Genomic DNA, 23,523 nt, shown 5'->3' with positions numbered 1-23,523 from the left:
GAAGTAACTTGAAGAACAGTTTTTGATTTCCCAGTGCTATGCCCCTGAGACTGCTGTAGCCTTGTAATGCCAATAGAAATGATCTTTTGACTTTTCTGGACTTTCAATCAGACTCTAAAAGTATTCTTTCAGTTCCAACTAATTGTCTCAGATGAAAGGAAATGGTGATAACCATTGCCCAAAGTGTCAGACCCATATGCACTTCCATACAATCTAGATATTAAGGCAGAAGCCCTGTGCCCTCTGTGATTCTGGCCCCCGACACCATTTTTCAGGAAGACTGTCACATTCTTCAGCAGTGGTAAGCTCTAAACAATAAGGGATTTCCAATGGGAGTAAGGAGGAGAGATGCTGAAGTTATGGCTACAGGCACTGCTGTTTTATTACTCCATAAACACCTGAATTTTGGAGCCACAATCTAGAGAGGATCCCCTTTCAGAGAGTCTGTGCTTATTTGTACACCACTGCTTGTCAGTGACTGCTGCTGTGTTTACGCTGGTGTGTGTTGCAGTCCTACCATGTCCCATGACCATCCTGGGACTTGTGGCTTCTTAGTTCTGCTCTATTTGGGAACAACACATCTCCTAAAGTGTGAGAAAAGGCCAAAAACAACAACAACAGAGAAGTTCTGCTAATAAGCATTATAGTCTCCATTTCACACATGAGCAAACAATGGCAGAGAGATTTGTTTGCCTGAAACCACAGAAGGAGTCTATGCCAGAATCAAAAACTGGAACCAGGCTCTGTGCTTTGACTGTAACCAACCTCAGGCAGGTAAGCTCAAATCCTATGTGATGCCTTCAGTCAATAACCAAATTACATCTGATTCCAAGGAATCATAAGGAGCAGTGATGGCACCATATGAAATTCCTCAGTCCAGCACCATCAGGGTGGTTTTTCCTTCTCCAGAAGATGTGGATCACCCCACGGCAGCATTGGAGTGTGAACATTGAGACAGCACACTCATCCTAATGTGAAGTGATCTCCGCAGGGAAGAAGAAGGGAGCACTTTCAGGGAAATGAGCAGGTGTGTTGGTAGGAGCAAGAGGCAGCCTTGCCCTGACAAATGTCCCACTGGAGAGCCCCATCACCCAGACAGGGAGGAAAGGAGGAACAAGAGGTGGGAACCAGCTGGAGCTATAAGAATATCCACGGAAGAAGTGCAGTTGGAAGAAGTAACCTCTCAGAAAGAATTTTGTAGCTGGGAAACGTGAAGAGATCCACACTCAACACTTTATGCAAAGAATTTGGACAACCATTTGGAAGAAAGATTTCAAGTTTGCATTTTAAGTTAAATTGGAAGAAACAGCAAATAATAAGAAACAATGCACACAGATAAAGAAGGTCTTAGAGTAGATATTTTAAATACCAACACAGCTAATAAATGCAAATGAAGTTCAGTACAGATAAGCACAGAATTATGAGACTGAAAGAAAAGAATAAAAAAGAGGAACTATCTGCTTAGCGGCAATCAGCTGCACTGTAATGACCAAGAATGAGATCTGGGGAATTATTCTGAAAGAAATCCCTAAAGCTTTCAGCCTGGTAAGGAAATGATTGAAATAAACAAGATGATAGGCTTTATTAAACCACCAGAGTATAATGTTCAGCCTCTACACCCTGCAAAGGGTAGGAGTGAAATGCGCCAAAGCAAAAGGATTAAAACCAGAAAAGCAGCACTAACCTCATAGACTAAGATGGATTTTTGCCCTTGGCTTTTGTCTGGAGTCTGAATCTTCTCGATTGCTCTGCTCCTTTGTTACTCTAATGTCTTCTTTTATTATTTCTCTTCCTTTTATTATTTTTTAATCTGTCATATAAAAATTTATGAGAACTTAGCCAAGAAAGGACAGCATCTCCTTCACAATCACTGTAATCTATTGTTCAGGTCAGGCAGATTTTTAAAACATAAATCCAAATTCTACATTGGATGTCTGCCTGGATTACCAGATGACCTCAGAATTATGTACAGAAAGAAAGTTAAAAGCAATATTACTATAGTATAGCAATGTGCATAGGGGGCGTCAGCAGAGCCTGCAATGTGGCAAGGAAGAAGCAGGTTAGACAGAAGAAGAGAAGGTGAGAAGCCCTTGCATTACCAAATGTCTGTCATGAAGATAATACAAGATGTATATGCAGAAGGAATCTATAGCTCCATCAAGTCAGTTTGCCCAGCCAGCTGCCACCACAGGACCTCCAGTACTGACTGGGCAATGCCTGGAAGCCATTGGCGTCTTCTGGTACACCCTGGTGCTCTTTCACCCACATACCTCATCCTCATTGCTGACTCTAAGAACATGGCAGAACATAAGAGTGGACATAGAGTGGCAGCCTGAAAATTCATTTAGCTCAGACTTGTTAAGCACAGAGCAAACACGTAGCAATATTTCCTTAGGATGCTGTTATTCAAACAGGACACTATTTCCATTTAGCTTGTCAGGTTTTCTTTTAAACTCATGTAAACTTTTAACATCCACACAATTTTGTGGCAAGAAATTCCATGGGTCCACCCAAAATAAGACTATTATTCTAGCCAAGGCCTTTCCCAGAATCACACAGAATCACAGAATGTTAGGGATTGGAAGGGACCTCAAAAGATCATCTAGTCCAATCCCCCTGCTGGAGCAGGAACACCTAGTTTCTAGTGATAAACAGAATAGGGGATAAAGTTTTCCTGCTTGCTTTTTTGTTGTTGTTGTTGTTGTTGTTGTTGTTGTTTATGATTTCATATCCTGCCTCAAGAACATTCAGCTTGTGTTCCACAACAGGCTTGGATTTTTTCAGAGCTGTTTCACAGCCAGTTGCCCTTAATCCTGGTTTTGGCAGCAGTAAAAAAAACTGCACTGAGCATGGAGTCCCACCTTTGCCATTATCTTTTTTGTGTTTAGACTGTTTCTGCATGTTGCCAACACGATTTAACCAGTCCTTCACATGGCTGCTCTCTCCTCCGCATTTTGTTTCAACTTCAAATTTAATAGGATATTTCGTATCCCTCAGGTAGAACATTGATGACAGCACTGACTTGTACCTGAGCAACAGCAGATCCCTGCAGATACATTTCCATTCTGTCAGTGAAATGTTGTCTGAGTACTTTTGTGATGTATTGTGCATCTAACTTGCAGCAATTTCATCCAGCTCATAATCCAGTGTACTTCTAATAATGTCATAAAGACAGACTCAGAAGCCTCACAGACTTCAAGGGTTTTTTTCGTTTTGTTTTGTGGTGTTTGGGTTTTTTTTATTTGATGGGGGTTTTATTTGTTTGGGTTTTTTTTTTTTTTTTGCTTTGTTTTGTTTTTCCACCAAGTATTTCTATGTTGTTCTACTCCAGTATTTTCATACAGTTGAATTCAAGTTGACCGGCTCTCAGCAGCTCTTCTACCTATTTCATCCTTCATGAAAAGAAACACTACCTGACCTTCTCCTAGAACCTCATTCACACTCCCTGAGCTTTCAGGGATAACTTTCTACATCTCCACGATCATTTCTGGCTCTAAAAACCCCAGTGCTAAACTTTCTCCTGCTCAGTAGGAGCAGCAAATTCAAAAGCTTGAACTTCAGATAACTGTCCTCCTGCTTCCCAAAGTTAATTAGGATGTACTTAAACCTGCAATGAAAATTAAAAAGTAAAAGGCTCTAGGCACTCTGTTTCAATTACATTTTGGTCCCCAGCTTTCCTGCTCTGTTGAGCAACAAACCAACCCTTTATTTGGGCATCATCTCCTCCAGCAAGTATGCCTGAAGAATGAATTCTTGCTGCTCCTTATGTCTCTTGTGAGTCAAGTCAATACTTTTCACACAGAAGAGTAACGAGCAACTAAAATGACAGTGACATGGCACTGATGTGATCAGGGATCAAACTCCCGAGCTACAGGTGCTGCTCCCCCATTGCCTGGTGATGTATTAAAAATGCCTCCTCTGGTCTGTTCCTACAGACAGTTGTTTTCAGATGGATTCCCGCATAATTGTACTTTCCAGGGCATATTGCTTCTCATTCTGTTCTAATCCTTCTATTTTGGTCAGTCCAGTGTACGAAAGCTTAAATCGAACGTTTTCAGGCTGCCACAAAGGTTAGAAAACCTATTTACCACAAAATTAGACTCTCACTCACAGGAGATGCCAAGCTCCTTTGGACTCCGCAGCGCTCCAGTCTTCATTAGGACTTCTGAAAACAACTATAGTCTTAATCAGGAGCTCTAAAGGCTGGGTCTTTTTGTTCCAGCAAGACTACTTTGCGCTCCTCAGTTGGCAAAATGGAACCTAAAACCTGTAGTAAGTGCTACCTGGGCATTTCCAGAGGGCACAAAGCCTCCATAAACAATTGTAGGACTTTACCTGAGCATTCCCAACACAGTAGTACAAATCTGCTTTCTTTATCCCTTTGAGTCCTTGTGTGTTTAGAGGGAGCTCACCAAGGGTATAGAGATGTCGTAATTTTTGCATCGCCGCCAAACCACCCAAATGTCTGCAAAATGTGCCTAGCTCAGGGTCAGTTGTGCCTCAGCATCCCCAAGGGGAGATGGCACACGTGAGAGCAAATCCAGAGGTGCAGGGGGAGCAAGTGTTGGAAGGGGCAAATATCCCATCTTTAGCTCCTCTCAAGCACAGCTCTGCCTTGCGTCATTGACTTTGTGACCTTCTTCACACTGAAAAGAAAAAAAAAGCCACTAAAGAAGGACATGATGAAACATAAGCACTTGAAAAGTACACATTTAATAGCCTCTTCTGGGCAGAATCAGCTCGGATGCAAAACTGCTTTTTGCCAAACTGCATGAAAGCATCATAAGATCTCATTTTATCTCTGTTCTCTAGATTTATTGTTGTGATGCCCTCTCAGACTTTCACTCCAAAAAGTATTTCTATTTTAAACCTCCTCCCTTTTTCATAGATTTTAACTCATCTCCGTATGTGCATGATGCTGTAGCTTGGCATACAAAGTCCTTAGTCTAGATGTGATTTTTTTTTAAAGAGGCTAAAATGAGTTCTGCAGTTTTTGATTTACAGACACATAAAAACTATAAGATTTACACTTTAAAGAGCTAGGAAAAGTATCTGAAAAACAGAAATGATTGAAACCAAAAAATGAACTATCCCAGATTTTAATCCTGGAATCATCTATTTGAAAGGCAAAATATTTTTTCTCAAACCTCATCTTCTGTTCATCTGCCTTTTTTTAGATATACCAAAGGCTAAATTAATTCCATCTACAATAAAGGTGCTGGGGGATAAAATAGTAGGAACAGAGAACTTTGCCTGTGATACATGATATGAGGAAACAATTTTGGTGGTTGTAGTTATGACTCAAGGAGTTACAAGGCATGACCAAAGGAAGGAATATCATGTCACGATACACAGACAACAGCAAAAGGGTCTGTTAAGAAAGGTGGCACTGCATGCAAAAGGTAACAACTGCTGACAAGTAAAGAACCTGGTGGCTCATCCCTTAGAAATACAGCTACTAACAAGCTGTCCATACAGCCACACTGGGCAGTTTTCTGTGGCTGGTCTGAGCCCAGTGTAATGTTCAAGGTAGCCCAAATAAAGCTAACTCAGTTTTGCTGAGAAGAAAAATCTGCTACGCGCCAGTACTCATGACACTCCGGAGGGGGCTGTAGGTGCCACAAAGCAAAAAAGGGTCCACTTCTACTTTCCTGCATTATTGCCTGAGTCCACCCCTAACCGTTTAAACAAGTAGGCAGAAAATCTTGAGAGTTAGTTTACAGCAAAAACGAACAGATGCACCTGGTAAAAGACGTAAAAATCAGTGTTTCAGTGTTAGCTGTTGAAAACGTCTTGCATAATTTTATAACTGGCAGAATGCAAACCCCCCTCTCTCCCCCTCCCTCCTTCAGTATGGAAGGAGTAGGCACGTCTCCCTCTTTCTCTGCTACTTGAGGCTAACAGCTTCTTTTGTTTGGCCCCAGAGCACCCTGGCCAGGGCCATTAGGAGAAGGGAGTGCCGAGGAGCCAGTGAGCCGCTGGGCGACTGTGGCCAGTGTGGGGGATGTTTTGGAGGCTTCAGGGGCACCCACAGCCAGTGTGGGGGTGCAGAGAAGCTTCTAGAATGCCTACAGTCAGATCTGATCAGTCAGATAAAAACGGGATTCTCGTCAAGACTCCGCCCATTCGCGGGTCTCTCGGAGCACGAGCAAGATGCTGCCGCTGAGAGCTCCCCTCCCCAGGATGGAGACTCCGCTTGCCTTGCCGCCACGGGTGTGAGTAAAACTTCTCGCAGAATTGTGAGTATATTTATATTTTTCGTGCACATATGCACGTGTAACTTTCCGTGCACATTTGCACGCGTAGCTTTCCGTGCTCAATACGAGCATGTGTATAAATTATTTCCTCGCACAATCACGAGTGGCCGCCAAGAGCCCCTCGCACAATCGCGAGTGTATTTTCCTCCCCTGCTTCCACATAAGCACGTGTAATATTCCGTGCACATTTGCACATGTAAGTAAATTAACCCTCGCAGGATTGTGAGTGTATTATAAATTTACCCTCGCGGAATCGCTAGTGTACACTTCCTGTACTCACTACAAGTACATGTATCTCTTTAAAAATAATCCCGCACCGTGTTTAGGCAAGTGTGTACTTCTCCGGGACTCAGGGTCGGCTCTGGCATTGTTTTGGGTGAAGCCACGTGCATGCACACTGTGGACCACCTGTTGTATTAGTTGCTGCCCCTTAATAATTTTCCTCAACTGATATCCGAACCTTTATTTAAGTCACTTTTGGAGTGCTAAAACCCTGTTTCTCACCGGTTTAATAAAAGTTGTTTTGGACCCTGTTGTCCCTTAAACTAACCTTGGGATGCCTCCGTGACAATAACCCACAAGATGCTTTCTGTATTCAGCAAATTAAACCACCAGTGGCAGCATCTTTTATACCATTCTGCTGTTACGTTAGAGTGGATAACACAGGAGACCTGCTAATCAGATGTTCAAGACCAGAACAGACCACTGGTCTCATTTACTGCCTCCCTCTTATACAGCTAAGCACGCAATGCTGCACTCTGCATCTCATGCCTCAGCTCAGCAGAAGCTAGCAGAGCCTAAAACTCTCCAGGGGGTTGCGTACGTATTTTGGTTGTTATCAGTGCCATCACACCTCTGCTGCTGCAAACCAGTCTTGCTGCTGCTCTCGCTGTGCAATAGCCCAGGTTCTCCTTGGTCCTGCAGGCGCACTGTTAGGAGAGTGAGCCAACCGTTCAAAAGTTGCATTAGCTCCTTGGTAGATACATTGCTGGTCTTTCCAAGCAGAAAACCTAATCCACTAGTCTTTCTTCTGCCTTACAACAGAGGGAGCCCTTTTGCATGTATGTAGCCTCCGTGTAATTTGAAGGACACCCCAAGCATGCAAGGGAAAACTGAGGCTGTCTCACACCCATTCTCACATCTTCTGAATACTTTTTTTCTCTCTCTTTCACAGTGACATGTGCACTGAAACAGTCTTTCAGCTATTTCAAGAGCCATGCCAAAAATTCGGTATTTTACTAAGGTCATGTGCTGTAATATTGCTACCATAGACTTTGTCTCACGCTTGGAAGCGATCCTAACAAGAGAAAGCAGGAACTTCACACTTACATTAGACAAGTTCAGAAGTCAGATCACTGAAGGTATTTCAGTAGCAAATCAAAATGGATGAAGACACTGTTTATGGCCTTATTAATTGTTTCTTGCAAAGTGAGTAATAGAAGAGGTAAAATAATGACTGTTTCATTGTGTTCCTTTCTGATACATTGCCTGAAAGACCTGACATATTTTTAAAGGACACTGTAATTGAACACTTCAGATTTCCCCTGGCATTATTTTACTATCTAATCTAGAAAATATTTAGCTTATTGAGACATAAAAGAAGTGCACAAGGTGGTAGAAAAATGGAAATGACATCACAGTTTTAAGGTGATTCATAAAACAAAGTCCTGGTAATTGCTGACTGAGATATTTTGGTATGAACTTCAGAGTATTCAATATGGAACTTCCCCAGTTTGTCCTGCAGCAAGCACGGAATGTGGGAGCAGGATATTAATGAAGGTGCAGCTTTCTGTCAACCCATGAAACCAATAACTTACACTGCAGTTTAAAATGAACTGCATTTGCCCTTGTATTCTGGTTACATTTTCTCTTTGCATTTACATGTAAATGGCTTTTAGATGCAGTGTTCTCACTACCTATCTCCTGCAGCTGTGAAAGTTTTGTTTTTCTTACTTAATGGTGAATAAAATTATCCCCCAATACATGCCTCAATGGTAGGACATGAGATTTAAGTGTTTTTTGTTTAAGACAGTTCTAGAAAAAAAAGTGTCATGGTATTACAGTAAAAAAAAAGAAAAAAAGAAAAAAAGTAGACTAAGTAGTCTTTGTTTTGCAGTTTCATTTTTCAAAAAACTTGAAAACAGAATAATTTAAAACTAAGTTAGGGAGCTCAGTATTTTTCGCTGTGCTTTTTCCATTTAGCAAGCTCAGTTGTGTGCAGGAACTTTTCCTCCAGAGCAGTGAATCCTGCAATAACATACAAATGTAGACCATTTACTTTCCCTCATAAATTGTCACAGTTTACAACATCAAAAAATGCTTCTATACTCTCTTTAATCAAAATTGGTTCTATAAAAGCAGAATACAGGTTTAAAGAAGGTAAAGAAGGCCTCAAATAATACATTATCATGACACTATAAAGCACAGTGTGTATGAGGTAAACTACACCAATGTTGCTACTGAGCAGGAGAGACCTGCAATGCAGTAAATGTTTGATAGGAAATGAAAGGCTAGGCAGGTTTTCATTTTCCCCTGTATGTACTCAAAGCATTTCATATTTCAACATACTTATATAAACACGCCATTGTTTCAGGCCTTTAGGAAGGAAAAAAAAAATGGCACAGTTTACTTCTAAATGACTTCTATTTTCCAGCTAGCAGTCTGTAATTTGTCAGGGACAGATAACAGAACACTGTTCTACTGCACCTGGTTAATCCAGCCCAGTTTATCTTGTGTACATGTCTGCACAACCCAGAGATGTAAGTGGTAACAAATCTCATGGCGTATGTGCACATGCTGTTGCCTTCTTCATCAGATTTTATTGTATTTTTTTAAGCCCCATATAAAATGTTCTTCCAAGGTTTGCTGACTGTAGAATGTACCTTTGAACTCCAGGACAACTAAAACTTAATGGGAACCTCAACTCTCATTCAGCTGTTTTGAGAGAGGTAATGAGAGAAGTAGAAAGATTTTTCTAAACAAATGAGTTTTCATATTGGAAATGGTCTACTTTATGTTTTAATGCGTCATGGTGGAACATTAAAGTGTGCTGTGAAGGCTTTTAAAAGAGAGAATATTACCATTTGTGGTTAGTCACCATCCACAGCACATTATTTGAAAGAAAATATTATCCACTAATGGCAGCACATAGGAAATTGCTCCCTTGATAGAAATGGTTTACAGCAAGAAGGAAACAACTTTGGAATGGAGATTTGCTAATAGCTTTACCTTGTCTTTGCAACTTTTTATATTCTTCCTTGCCTTTACTGCAAAGCTCACTCCTTAATAGGATAGAGCCTTTATCAGAGAATATTAGTTATCCATGTAGCTTCTGTGAGCAGCAGAAATAAATCATTGCAACTTGAAAATGTTTCTAAAAGACCATGAAGAACACTTCTTTTAAGCTCCTCCATTAGGTACAATTATTTTATTTACTTCTGGCTTTAGATTTCTTAGTTAGTATCTCGTTCACTTTTCTGACAGACAGGTTGTAATTTGTCTTATCAAAATCACCAACCCAGTCTAAAGTTAAATTTAATTGGGAAAACAACTGGTAATTATATATTAATCTTCAGTAAATATGAGATAAGTACAGGGTGGCCAGACTTTCACATTAGCAGGCAAACCCCGCACAGAATAGCATAGATCCAACATCGAATCTGGATGCTGCATCTTCCATTCCACCAGCAGACACTGTAAAATGTAGGCATTTCAGGAAAGGTATTTTTCAAAGATTTAACTGTGTAATCTTACACACTACTGAATGTGCATTAATACCTTTTTTCCATATTGTCTTCCATCTGAAAATCTCAAGTGGCTTGTGAGATATTGAAGCATAAACCAAAAATTGTTAATATGCTACTGTTCTTGATCTGTTTGAGTTTCTGTTCTCTTTATGACCAGAATGCAAACATGGCTTAGTTTGGTTTTTTTTCCAAGACAGCAAAAGAATTCTGTTCAAAGGGGTGTTCACTCTGACTCGTTTTGAACTGCTAACACACATAATGACTTTCATGATGTGTTGATATTTGCAAAGTGTGAAGCCCTTTCTGTTTTCCACCCCCATTCCTTTTCCTCAGGAGTCTGGAGGGGCTGGAGAACAACTTGTAGGTGAAAGTACTTGGTAGCTGATTATATTGTGAGCCTCTGTCTTACGTCTGTCAGAGAGCAAGTAGTCATTGTAGGAAGCAGAGGTCAAGTGAGATGCCTGCTCACCCATAAAACTCACAGGAGCTGATATGGGAATCTGAGCAAGTCACAAGCCTTTTGTTTCTCTAGGTGCCCCAAGGAAAAAATAAATCTTGTTATTCACTCACGAAGTTTAACAATACACTTAATTCACACTCTGTTCATGGTTGTTTAGTTGAAAGCATCCAATAGTTTGGGCAGATACTTATCCTCAGAATCCTGAGTTGCCAGCTTATGTTCCAGCTGAGTACCTTCCTGAGTACTCAGAAGAAAGGTTTGCAGGTTCCAGCCTTACAAATATTAGACCACGGCTCTCTTCATGCTCACACAAATTGACACACATTCTGCCAACTCTCTGTATAGCTACTTCATATGTTAGCCAACAGCACAAACAATAGCAGAGTTTGTTTCTTTTAGATTATGATAATAAAAAAACAAGCTAACATATTTAAGCATCCCTCCTGGTCAGAAGCACATACAGACACAACTCTTTCCTCACATCACAAGCCCATTTCTTCAGAAGGCAGTACTTTGTAGTCAGCTCAAGGCTGAACCCAAGTGGATCAGCTCTGCAGGGGGAGGAACAGGCAAATAACCCACCAGTGACAGGAGAAGCAAGATGCTGAGCCCTTCCAATAAATTCTCCCCACCTAGTAGGAACAGGCTGTTAGCTGTCTGCATAAGTTATCCTCACAATCCGTAAAATAAGGAGATTTTACCTGTCCAGTCTTCCCTCCCTGAATATATTGTAACAGCCAGTCATAACTCAGCTGCTGGAGATTAAAACTGTAATTCCAATGCCCAAGTACTTTATAGGTGAATTAAACCTGTGTTTGAATTTTGTCTATCAAGCATTTCAGTGGAAAGGGAATGAGAAAGCTGCATAACTTATTATTTAATGTTTTCAATAGACCTCCCTATCATACTCAAAAACAACTAGTTTGCATGAGATGCATATGTAGACAGGAGTTATAAAAAGGCTGTGCCAAAAGGATTTATGGTGATGCAGATGCAATAAGAAGATTGCTTTATAAATGTGGTTTCTGTGTGGTAGCTCATTTAAAGACTGGAGAATTCTTTGTTCATTATCACAAATGCATACAAGACAAATTCAGGTTTTTCTAATGACTGTGGAGAGCATGCCTCAGGCTTCTAAATTTTAGTCCTACTCTTTCCTTACCTCTCAATATGACATTTGCCTGTTTCCTAAGTAAAGGTTAATTTCTTTAACATTCCTCACAAAAGATATACCAATACAACACACTCCTTTATGCTTTTCTTTGGAACATCACCATTGCAAGTTACCTGTCCTGTCAATTCTCATTTTATGTTAGCTAGATTGTTTACTAGCACTACACTGGGTTGCACCAGGAGCTGTGCAATATAATAAAATCTCCTCAATTTTTCTTTTGAGATGGTGTTTAAAAATACTGAAATCACAGCACCCAGCCTCTGTCAATATGCAAAAAATGAACAGCTATTTCAAGCATTAAGTCAGGTATTAAACACCAGTGTTGCAACCCAGTAGCTTTCTGCAGTGGTACAGGCAGCATTCACTGCTCAGGATGTGATTACTATCTCTCATACTGCCAAGACCTTTAAGGAGACAGAGCCCGTATAGGTGCCAGCTCAATGCACCGTGCTAATAGACAATCAAGCACACATTTGGCTTCACAATGCCATACAACAATAAAAGCACTTTTTTTCTGTTATTTGACCTAAACATTCTTAACTACAAAACACTCCAACCTACAACCCGAGACCCTGAGAATGTCTCCTATTTCAGGGACAAAAGGCAGAAGCTGATATCATCACAGATGTATTATTAGGTTGCTTTAACACTTTCTCTTTCATCAGGCACTTAACTTTACACATCAGATGTTGCCAGCAGGCTGGTAGGACCCCAGCTTGCTCAATGTCTAGAGACAACAGCAATGACATGCCAGCTGTTTGAGGGAGAAAGGAAACCGACAATCCTAACCTCGAGGGCCCCATTCTGTACAGTGGCATTGGATGACTGGGAAGCAGCAGGAAAGCAGACACAAAATTCTGTAGACTGAAGTTCAGTCAAGGGACCCTGTGGGTTACCAGTGGTTTGTGACAGAAGTGATCACCAGATGGGATAGGGAAAATGCACAGATAATTGATTGAAGCAACATTTATGCCTAGATAACCCTTTAAGTCTCAACCAATACTTAAAGGGGATGTCAAAGGAGCAATAGAGCTACCAATAACTATTATATCACTTTTCATCCCGTAAGATCTTTGGATGCTTTTCAGACTGCAGGATTGCTCATCCACTGCTGAATTACAGCTGGCTACAACAGCCATTTTGCAGCACTATACAATAGCTATTAAGAAGGAAATGAAGAATAAACTACTTCTATTGATCCAGCAATGGGAATCTTCAATAGACAGAATGTAATTGCCCAAGCGAAAGTAGAGAAAGGTTGCAAAATAGCAGTAACTACGAGTATTAACAAAGCACAAACAAAGTTAGCAAAGTTAGCCTTGAAACAGTCAAGAAAATTTACAGAGGACGCAAGGGCAATCAACTGCAAGATTTAACATCACATCAGGGAGCAAGAAAGAAGGAAATCTCAGCTCTGCCCAATTATCATACCCTCCTTCCCCCACAAAAATAGCATCCTTTCCAGCCAAAACCACCACTCCCTATGGTCTTGTCACAGGAATAAGCAGTGACTGTATATGCAAATATAATTAACTTGGTCTGAAAAAACAGAGTGAGAAAGGAAGATAAGGCAGACATCTTTCCAAAGCAGTCTCTCCCACACTGCCCATGGGGAATTACACTACTTACAGCCTTTTTGGGTGGCAGTCCTCCCTCATTCTCTGGGTCCATCAGAAGCCCTGGCTTTGCTGGCAGACCCAAAAAGCATTCTGGGAACACGCAGGACTGGCATTGCACAGTGTACTCCCTGTTCCAAAACAAAGGATCCAAAGGTAGCACCTAGAGACTCTCACACTACAGTTTTAGAGCCCACAAAAACACAAGTGTGATACACTCAGCTATTTTTTCCTCAGATTCTGCAATACACTTTTGTCACCTCTAGTTATTGGTTCCTGCAGAGGACAGTTGTTTTCTTCTGGAATGAGATTTTCATGTTTTTCCACAAAATATAGCTGCTTCAGAGCCCTTAGGAAAAGGGGATCAGCAAATCTCACCATCCACACAAACATAATTTTCTGAATTTGCAGGTTACCATTAGAAACTACTGTTTTCTGTATCAAAGACTGCCTGATGCACATGGTGGGAGAGAGGATCAAGGATGGATCTAAGGTTTACCCATAAAAGTAGTGAGCTCAAGACTCTGTGTTCGTCTTTTCCCCAGATCACCTCAGATCTTCCTGTCCATACTAATGTCTTCCTACCCTGTCACCAACCTACCATTAGGACTGTTTCTCCAACAATGTGTTGAATTTTTGTATTAATTCAGAACTTAAGCAAAAAGAACATGTGTCGGCTATTGATAAGGATCATGGCCAAAACATTGTAGTGAAATTAGTTCATCCAGCCACGGGAGGTGACACATTCAGTACAGGGTGAACTGCGATTTACATATCAATGACGAGCTAATGGCCGGCTGGCCAATACCAGAAGTGGGGGACATGCTGGAGGGCACAGAGCCCCATCTTCTGATATGCTCAGCTTGGCATGCAAAGGGGAAAAGCTGAGACCCTTCAGCATGGCCCGGGACTTGTCGAGACTTGTCGATCTTTTGCAATCACCCCTTCCCCCCCAGATTTTCCTCTCTTCAGAGGGCTATAAAAAAGCTCACCTAAAACAGCACTGGCAGGGAACCCACCACCCTGAGGAACCTCCGCCCACCAGCCTTGCCTCAGGAACTGGACCAGACACCAGAGGACATTGCGCTCCTGAACTACAAACTCCAGCATCCTCGCCACGGGACACCGGAGACCACACATCATCATACAAGTCTCGTCATCCACGCTGTGGAGCTGTAAGTGTGGCTGGATCTCTCACCCTTTTCTTTCTTCCTTACTCTCTACTCTTTCATTCTCTCCTTTTTTCTATATCCCTATTTCTTTGTCTTTCCTCCCATGAGTGGTGATACATTACTCTCTCTCTCTCTTATACCTTAGTTTTCCTTCCCTCTCTACCACTCTGTCTCTTTTCCTTTTGAACATGTAAGAGTAACATCATCTTAAGCTCTGCTGCTGGATTCTTGTTAAATTTTGTATTATAGCTACTAATGGTTGCCAATACATTGCTTGTAGAAGGACTTTTTGCTGTTATACTTTTGCCAAGACACTATTAGCTGTAACTAGTATTCCAACATGTACTTTAAGTAAAACTCATAATTGAATTGGACCCCTGGAGTGATTGTCCATCATTCACTTCGCATAACAGCACAGAATTAACCCAGAGTTAACTCACATCTGGTGTCATTTGTTGAGTCAGGGCCTGTGTCGCATTCAGAGTTAACTCATCCCATCTGTTGGGATGGGACAACGTGGGACTTGAATGAGTGAATTGGTTTTGTTTTCATTTAATTTTAAGATTACTCAAAACATCTTCAGCTTCACACAGGTAAGGAATGTATCTTTTCACCCAACAGTCATATGTCCACAGGAGAAAAAAAGACCACACAATACCAGCTCCTGGTAGTTAAAAACACACTTTGATTTGAGCCTTAGGCATCAGAAGATAGTTTATTCATTAGAACTGCAAGATGTTGAGAAAGAAGAAAATAAAGTCATTACAAATGACAAAACTCAGAAAATTAATAAAAATCACTCATTGACAAGTTGCAACAGTTTACAGACCATTCAGGGTTAGACAGCTTCATGAATAGGAGGGTGCACACCATCATCCACTGGTATGGAGGAGAAGGGCATGTTAGCCACTGGAGTCCTTTACCGCTTTTCTCATTTGTCTAACAAAATCCACCAACCTTCAAAGAAAAAAAAAATCATGTGGAAAAGTCATTTTTGAAGAAACTTGTTGGACTGCCTGTTCTAATGAATGTTACTGCTTGGAAGTTAGATGGCATTTTGTACAGCTTGCAGCAAGTCAGATCAGTAGAGTAAATTTAAAAACGAATAAACAAACAAAAGAGTTTCCATCTCCTGTTTGTCAGGAAACTGGCTGTTTCTCAGGTACATTTAATCCATATTTTATAGGCTTTGTAATATTCTGAAAACATTCCACTAAATGTTAGTTGTCATGCTGTGGTATGATGCATTTAAACGACCTGATGACTTCATTGATTTAAATGGTGTTTGGATAAAAAACCAGGCTTGCATCCTTGCCTAGTCTCATATTTGCCAAAACCCAATTTAAAAACCATTAAGGCCCATGAGGAGGGGATTATCATTAGGAGTTTATTTTAATTCAATACCATTTAAGCTTAAAGGAATAGCAATAACAGCAGTCAGTGCTTAAAAGAATGTCTATAGTACTCTGAAGATAGAAGGTGTTCTTTAGTATTTATATGAAAAAATAGAGCTGATTTTGAGTAAAGAGTGTCTCATTTTAGGGAAGAGAGAAGGAACAAAGCAAGCTACTATGCGTCAGTCTGTAAATAAATAGCTTTTGAGCTACTTGTGCTCAAACTGCTAATAAGATTGACATCTGAACCAGAAGATTTCAAGTATTTTGGTGCTATTAGGTACTAATCTATTTCTCCGAACACTTTCATAAAAATGGCCATCTTCATCAGACAAGTAAAGTGGTAAAAATCAGGTCTCAGCAAGACAGCTTTTCAAGAGCTTACCAAATTACAGAAAAGGACACACAATTAATTATGCCTTTTATTTAATTAACTTGGGTAAGCTGCAAAATAGCTGTTCTAGTCTCATTTTTTCTCATAATTATACTCAGAGTTACTGTGCTTCAGTGATCAAAGGTGGATGAATCTCACAGATGAACAGTTCCCCCATGCAACAGTTGAAGTCATAAATGTGTTGATTCATTTCCACCCTGGAGAGTGGAGGTTGTTGGGAGCTCAGAAGGGTAAAGGCAAACCAGCCTGAGTTATATATCAACAGTGTGAAGCTGCAGCACCTAAATCAAATGTTATTCCAGCATGTATTAATAAGGGTTTAATTTGCAAGATAGCAAATGGGTTTTTCAAGAAAACTTGAGTCTGCTCTCTTAATGAAGAAAACATCCAGGACCCTTGGTTCAGTCCTCTGCCTTCAACACTAAGATCAAGGTGGAGCAGCGAGCCCAGCGTGTCCAGCTGTGTCCATAAGGAGAGAGATTACTTGGGTGAGCAATTCTCATTTGGGATGTAGAACTTAGCACCCACAGCTTTGGTGACACTGGTGCTGAAATCTCCCAGGACAAGAAGGATATAACCCATTAACATCACCAAGAAAGCACTGAGTAGTTCTGCTGTAAACCTGGTCCTTTTGGGTGGTCTCTAATTGAGCATAAAATCTGTGATCAGCCCCAGTTTGACTTGCTGTTGTCAAGCAGCATTGTAAAGTCATCTTCCCTGAAGGTCTTCTTTTGGCTTTGCTATGTGGCAAGGACACAAATGCAGAGCTGCCTGCCTGTCAGGGTCACAGGTGGGTGCGAGGCTGAAACAGGGCAAGGATGGTTCATGACTCAATGTGCCCAGACATTGTGCAGCAGTGGAAATGCTCCACTGCTTTTCATGCCCTGAGTTGTTCTCCAGCAGTGTTAAAAAACACAGGCTGGAGATAATTCTGGTTAGCCTCAAATAGCTATCATCCTCCAGACTCAGCTATGCCAAAAAAAAAAGGGCAGCCATCATATCTGCTGATCAGCCTTCTCCTTTGTAGGAGGCTACTGTCCCTGCCAGCCTGCAGGGGGAGAAATCTAACCAAGCACTCTCAGGTTGTTTCAAGCCAAGCCATATGAATTAGCTCACATAATACCACAGATTTTTTTTTCCTGAAGTGAATAAGAGCAAAATCTTGCACAAATGTCCCCATACTCTGATCGGCACAGGAAGTAACCCCTTCCACCAGCTCAGCTAAAAGGTATCTCTGCATAACCTACACAGCTTGTTTCTTACATTAACAACTTACTGTTTCAATGGACAGATCCTCAAGATCTCAACTTCATGATGCCAAAACACAGCTTGTACAAGCAGGTTGCCTGCCTCCAGATAATCTGGCCAGTTCTCCTCAAGTTTCACTGTGTTTCAGGAATGCAGTAGAATGCATCAGCTAAAGAAGAGCAAGAAGAGTAGCATCAGCAAGATGACACCTCTCTGTCAGAGTCTTCCTGAAGCCAGCATGAATAGGCCAAGACACAGAGACCTCAGGACACCAATAAACAGCCTCAGAAGTCAGATGCTGTTACAAAGCTCTCAGTTCTGCTGAGAAGTGTCTCTTGAGAGAAATTTTTGCTTCTCAGGAAGCAAAGAAAGGAAGGAGAACCTCCTTGGGAACTGGGTAGAAAGGGCTTCGCCTGTTTTGTGCGCTATTGTGGTTCACATGAATCTCCTACAGGTTCTGCTCTTCACTCCATGAATGCCTGGCTGCCTATGCTAAATGCTATCTGAAGGTGCGTTTGCTTTCATGTGTGTGTTTTCCCAGGGTGACTTTCAGCAGATAAATGCTATGAAAATTCCTCTTACCTGTGCTAATAGCAAATGCCTTTCTGTATCATGAAATGAAATTAAATCAGAATGAGTAAAAAGACATTGAAATTGCACAGAAAATGATAGTAATGAATCAACAGGAAGACAAAAAGTACTTCTGTAATTATGTGTGCTACATAGAAAGCTGTCAACAACCACTGACCTCTTCAAGTTGTCATGCATAATATCTGATTGTACGATTCACATCTATAGCACTGAAGAGAGACAGTTGTCAGGCATCATTGATGATGATCATTTCCATAGATTCAGATGCTCTTTGAAGTGATCAGGGATTAATAAATAGAAACAATTTGTCTGTTCCATCACTCTGCAAAGATTAATACAATCGTGGAGAAACCTTGCCGTACAAAGGTGTCCTGGTTTGGGCTGGGACAGAGTTAATTTTCTGCCTAGTAGCTGGTACAGTGCTGTGGTTTTGCTTTAGAATTAGAATATTGTTGATAGCACACTAATGTTTTAGTTGTTGCTAAGCAGTCAAGGACTTTTCAGCTTCTCATGCCAGGTGCACAAGAAGCTGGAAGGGGGCACAGCCAGTACAGCTGACCCAACCTGGCCGAAGGAATATTCCATACCATATGGCATCATGCTCATTGTATGTCTGGGGAGAAGATGGCTGAGGGCACTGATGCTCAGGGGTGTGCTGAGTATGGATACCTGTGCATTGTGCATCACTCATTTTATATATTCTTTTATTATTATCATCATCATCATCATCGTTATTATTATTATTTCCCTTTCTGTCCTATATAACTGTCTTAACCCATGAGGCTTACCTTTTTTTTTCTCCTGATTGTCTCTCCCTTCCCACTGAGGGGTGCTGAGTCAGCAAACAGTTGTGTGTGATGTTTAGTTGCCTGCCAGGTTAAACCACAACAGAAGAAAATACAAATGTAGCAGTAAGGGAGATGTTCAAAGGACTGTTCTAGATTTTGGGGCAATCTACAGCTGCATCATCTGGGTGTCAAAACAGGAGTACAAGATGAGGCCTTGTCCCAGAAAAGTTTAGTCTGTTTTAATATATCTCAGGAAAGGATATGAAATCAGCTGAAATTGCCAGTGTATTTAGCAAAAATTAGAAGAAAAAACAATAGAGCAGGCTCTAATTTTTGATACGTCCATGCTATTATCGCAAATCACCTCAAAGGCCATACCCACAACACTTCTAGGAGCTGCAAACTGAGGCTAAATAACATGCTCAAGATTCTTTAGGAAGTCTGCTGCAGAGAAAAAAAAAAAAAAAAAAAGAAAAAGTCAACCTGATCATCCAAATCCCAGACTAGCCTCCCAAGCACTGGAACATCTTTCCTCTGCCAAGGATTTATCAGACCACTCCACGATTCATTGCCTTTCCAAATAGCTTTTCACTGAGGAACAGTGAGTTGCAAAAGGCTTTGTAGATTGAGCTAGAAAGGTCTTCAGAAGGTGAGCCAGGAATGATTTCAGATACAGAAAGCAAAATGGTGTCTTGAAAGAGGTCAGAGAAACAGGTCCATATCACTTTAGTGATGCTGCAAAACTGATATACTGAACATTTAGCCTTAAATATGAACTAAGGAGCCTCCATCTCCACTCCCTGCCACTGAAGCCTATTCCTTAGGTACCATTTGAGAATTTTTCAGCTCTTTCATCTCTTACAACCTTTTCTCAGAGCTCTTCTACAGTCCCAGGGCAGACTCTATTATAAAAATAGAATTATGCCAGTTGCAGATGTGACTTTTGATAAATCATCAGCATGACCCTTTATGTAAACACCAACTGCATCATGATAGCATCATATATGAACATTATTTCTTTTCCTCCCTGTCAAATTAGACAACCAGCCTTACTGACCCTGTGAGCAGTGCAAAAGACTCCTATGACGAAGAGTCATAAAAAAATTTCTGTCAGAAAGACAAGGAAAAAGAAGGGGCCAGGTGACAAGAAAGGCTGGGGGACAACAGCTGCTCAGAACCTAGGGGTCTATTGCAGTATGGGACTCAACAAAATATCCAGCTGTATCCAAGGGCTCCCCAGCAATGTTTAGTCAAACAGCATCTAGTGATGGGATCCTGAAATGACATGTTACCAGTGGCTCAGGAGTCACAGGCTTGCCCCATGGGAGTCATTGCTACCAGCATCAGACACCTTCATAGTGGTATTCATGGGTTTGTCCTGGGTAAGGAGAGGGAAGTTTGTGGCCCTACCATTATCCTGACACAGTTAGAGCAGAACAAATTTCACACTCAGGAAAGACCTCATTTCACTTCTCAGAAAAATAAGCAAAAAAAGAAAAACCCAACCAAACCAATGCTTGAGGGCAAAATCTTCTCTAGTGGATTTTGACCAAAAAAAACCCCACACCACTTACTTTCAACTCGGCCACTAAAGGCAACCATGCTCTTTCTGTCAGAAATTGTACAGCTGTCCCCTACGTGGCAGAACATTGACTCCAGCACCATGGAGTCTGGGGCATGCAGGGAGGAAGAAGGTGGATTTTAAACAATTTCCATCAATAATGTCTTACTGGGTAAAGTGCAAGAGGTTATTAGACCCAGGACCTTTCAAAAAGACTTACAGTTTTCTTCTTCTGAAATCCTGCAAACTGAGTTTTCAGATTCACTGAATATTTTCCCCAGTCTGAACATACAAAATACAACTGAGGGATAAACAGACCTGGACACTTCACCTGAATACCTGTTTTCAAACAGCATATCCAGTGGTGTTCAGAAGGCAATGCCACATGAAGTGCTCATCCATATTTTGCTTCAAGCTCTCTGTAGCTTACCAGCATTTTTCAAGAACAAGACAGAGCTCTGTGAAAAGACAGAAACTAAAAAGAGCTGACAGTTCAGGGTCCTGAAGTCTAGTTACTGCTGTGCTAGAGGAAGAAGACCGCAAGCCAGGGGTCTTAGTACCAGCAGAAGAATAAGTAGGAATAACTACACAGGTGCTTTTTTTATTCAGTGTGCTCACCTCAACTTGCCTTAGGGAGAGAGGGAAGGTGTCTGTGCAGGGGATGAGAAATTGTTCAGTCATTCCAAAAAGAAACTGCACAGAAAAAAAGTTTAAAGTTCTCCTAGTTTGGGGGAACTGTTACTGACCTCTTTCACTGAGCTGGTACAGGTTTGGGGTGTAAGGGTTGTTTTTTTTTCTTTTAAACTCTGAGATGTCATTACTGAAACTCAACTGTCTGCTGGAAATCAGCTGCTACTTCTTCCTGTCATCATTAGAAGCAGTTTGATTTTAAAAAACAATTGAGAGAAAGCTGCTTTTATTTACAATTCCAAAATATTTTAATATATGTTTTTCTTTAAGGTGATCAGTTTTGAGCTCTTAAAAACAAAAGAATGAAACTTAACATAATGGAGCATTTGGTTTCTAACTGCCATCAGAACAACGCTTATCTGGATTGTGGTTTGGGTTTTTGAGATAACTGCCTTTAAAGCACACCAGGGTTAGAAAGGCATCAGATACACCCTGTGACTGTTGTGAAATTGGCTGAGAGGTGAAACCAGTAGAAACGGGCTGCCAGCATAGTGTGCAGTGTCACTTTCACACCCAGAAACAGGTCCTTTGCCATGTCCCCTGTGGCATACATGCGTTGAGAGCAGAGCTTCAGCTTTATCCCAAGGGCATGGATTGATTTTACACAAATGGCAGAAAAGCATCTAAGCATCTGTGAAAACAACAAGTGTAGGGAAGATGTTTACTGTGAGTATGCCTGGATATCAAGTACTGAAAAGTTATATGCTGTTACGAAATATTTAAAAAATAATAATTAAAAAAAAAAAAAAAAAAAGGGATATAAAAGGCATCAACTTCAGAGTAAAACACCTCTTAAATAAATCTGTTAGAAGCTTGGGAGGTATTTATAGTTCATTTCTTGATAAGAATATCTATTTGGAAACTCTCAGCCGCTATTAAGAGACATAATAGTATGGTGTTGTTTTCTTCTAATCAGTATTTTTAGAGAGAGTTTTAGGGTTTGTGAATTTACTTGCACCGTAATCCAGAGATCTTCCTCATATTTCTTCGCTTCTGTATCTCATGATTTGTTTTAGCAATTTATTCTGACAAAAACCAAATACATTCTTCCTAAGAGGTTAAATACACATGCACTCGCCCAAGGAATTTCAATCTTGTTTATCACAAATGCATCTCTCATTTCTGAATTTTCTATTCCATAGCAGTAACCAGATGAGCCTCTGCTTGTTCATTTGCATCCAATCCTGTCTCCCTTTCAAAAACCTCACAAATACACTGCCAGCTAGGTACACTGTATTTAATTATCACCTGACAGTTCCTACACCTTTGGAGTTATACGGATAATGCTTTTGCTTTGCACCATTAGCAAGCAGTAAGGTTGGGCAGCTCTTTCTTCTGATCCCCACCCTCCTATTCCATCTGGAACTCCAAGCACTTCTACAGTACAAGGTATCATTATTTGCAATAATCTTCTCTACCTTATTTGCATACATAGTATTCCTTGATGCTGAGCATCAAAGCAGCATTGCATTCTGTTGAGATCAGCAGTACACTATGTTCAGTGCCAAAGGACAGTGGAATATTTCCCATATAAAGCATTAAGGTGGAGTGTGTTAAATCAAAATAAAGAGAAGGAAGATTTAAAACAAAACAAAACAAAACAAACAAAAAAAAAAAAAGCACACACAAAAAAAAAAAAAAAAAAACACCACACTACCACAGTTTTTCCACTCAGTTTTATGGTCTGTTTTGTCTTACATTTGCCTTTCAGTTTGTCAAAACAGTGTCACTTGCTGGTGAAGACTGAGGCAAAAATGGTGTTGAGTACCTCAGCCACAGGTAATCAGGTATCCTGTTTCTTTCTGGAGGGTGTTCACGTTTTCCCTACTCTTCCTTTTGTCACAGATGTACCTATAGAAGCTTTCCTTGTTGCCCTTGATGTCCCTGGCCAGATTTAATTCTACCAGGGCTTTAACGTTCCTAAACTGACCTTTAGCTGCTCAGACAATTTTTCTGTATTGCTCCCAGGCTACTTGTCCTTGCTTCCACCTTCTGCAGGCTTTCTTTTTGTGTTTGAGTTTGTCCAGGAGGTCCTTGTTCATCCATGCAGACCTCCTGACATTTTTACCTGACTTCCTCTTTGTTGGGATGCATTGCTCCAGAGCTTGGAGGAGGTGATCCTTGAATATTAACTAGCTTTCCTGGGTCTCTCTTCCTTCCATGGCACTCTACCAAGCAGATCCATGAAGAGACCAAAGTCTGCCCTCCTGAAGTCCAGGGTAGCAAGCTTGCTGTGCATCCTCCTCACTGCCCTAAGGATCTTGAACTCCACCATTTCATGGTCACTGCAGCCAAGGCTGCCCTTAAGCTTCACATTCCCCTATAGACCCTCCACGTAGGTGAGAGAAGAGCACCTCTCCTTGTTGGCTCCTCTGTCACTTGGAGAAGGAAGTTATCATCAACACCTTCCAGAAAGCTGCTGGATTGCTTAT

Source organism: Streptopelia decaocto, assembly GCF_964273445.1.
Source record: "Streptopelia decaocto genome assembly, chromosome: 3".
Classification (NCBI taxonomy): domain Eukaryota; kingdom Metazoa; phylum Chordata; class Aves; order Columbiformes; family Columbidae; genus Streptopelia; species Streptopelia decaocto.
The sequence above is the reverse complement of the archived record's forward strand: the minus strand, read 5'-3'. Positions refer to the sequence as shown.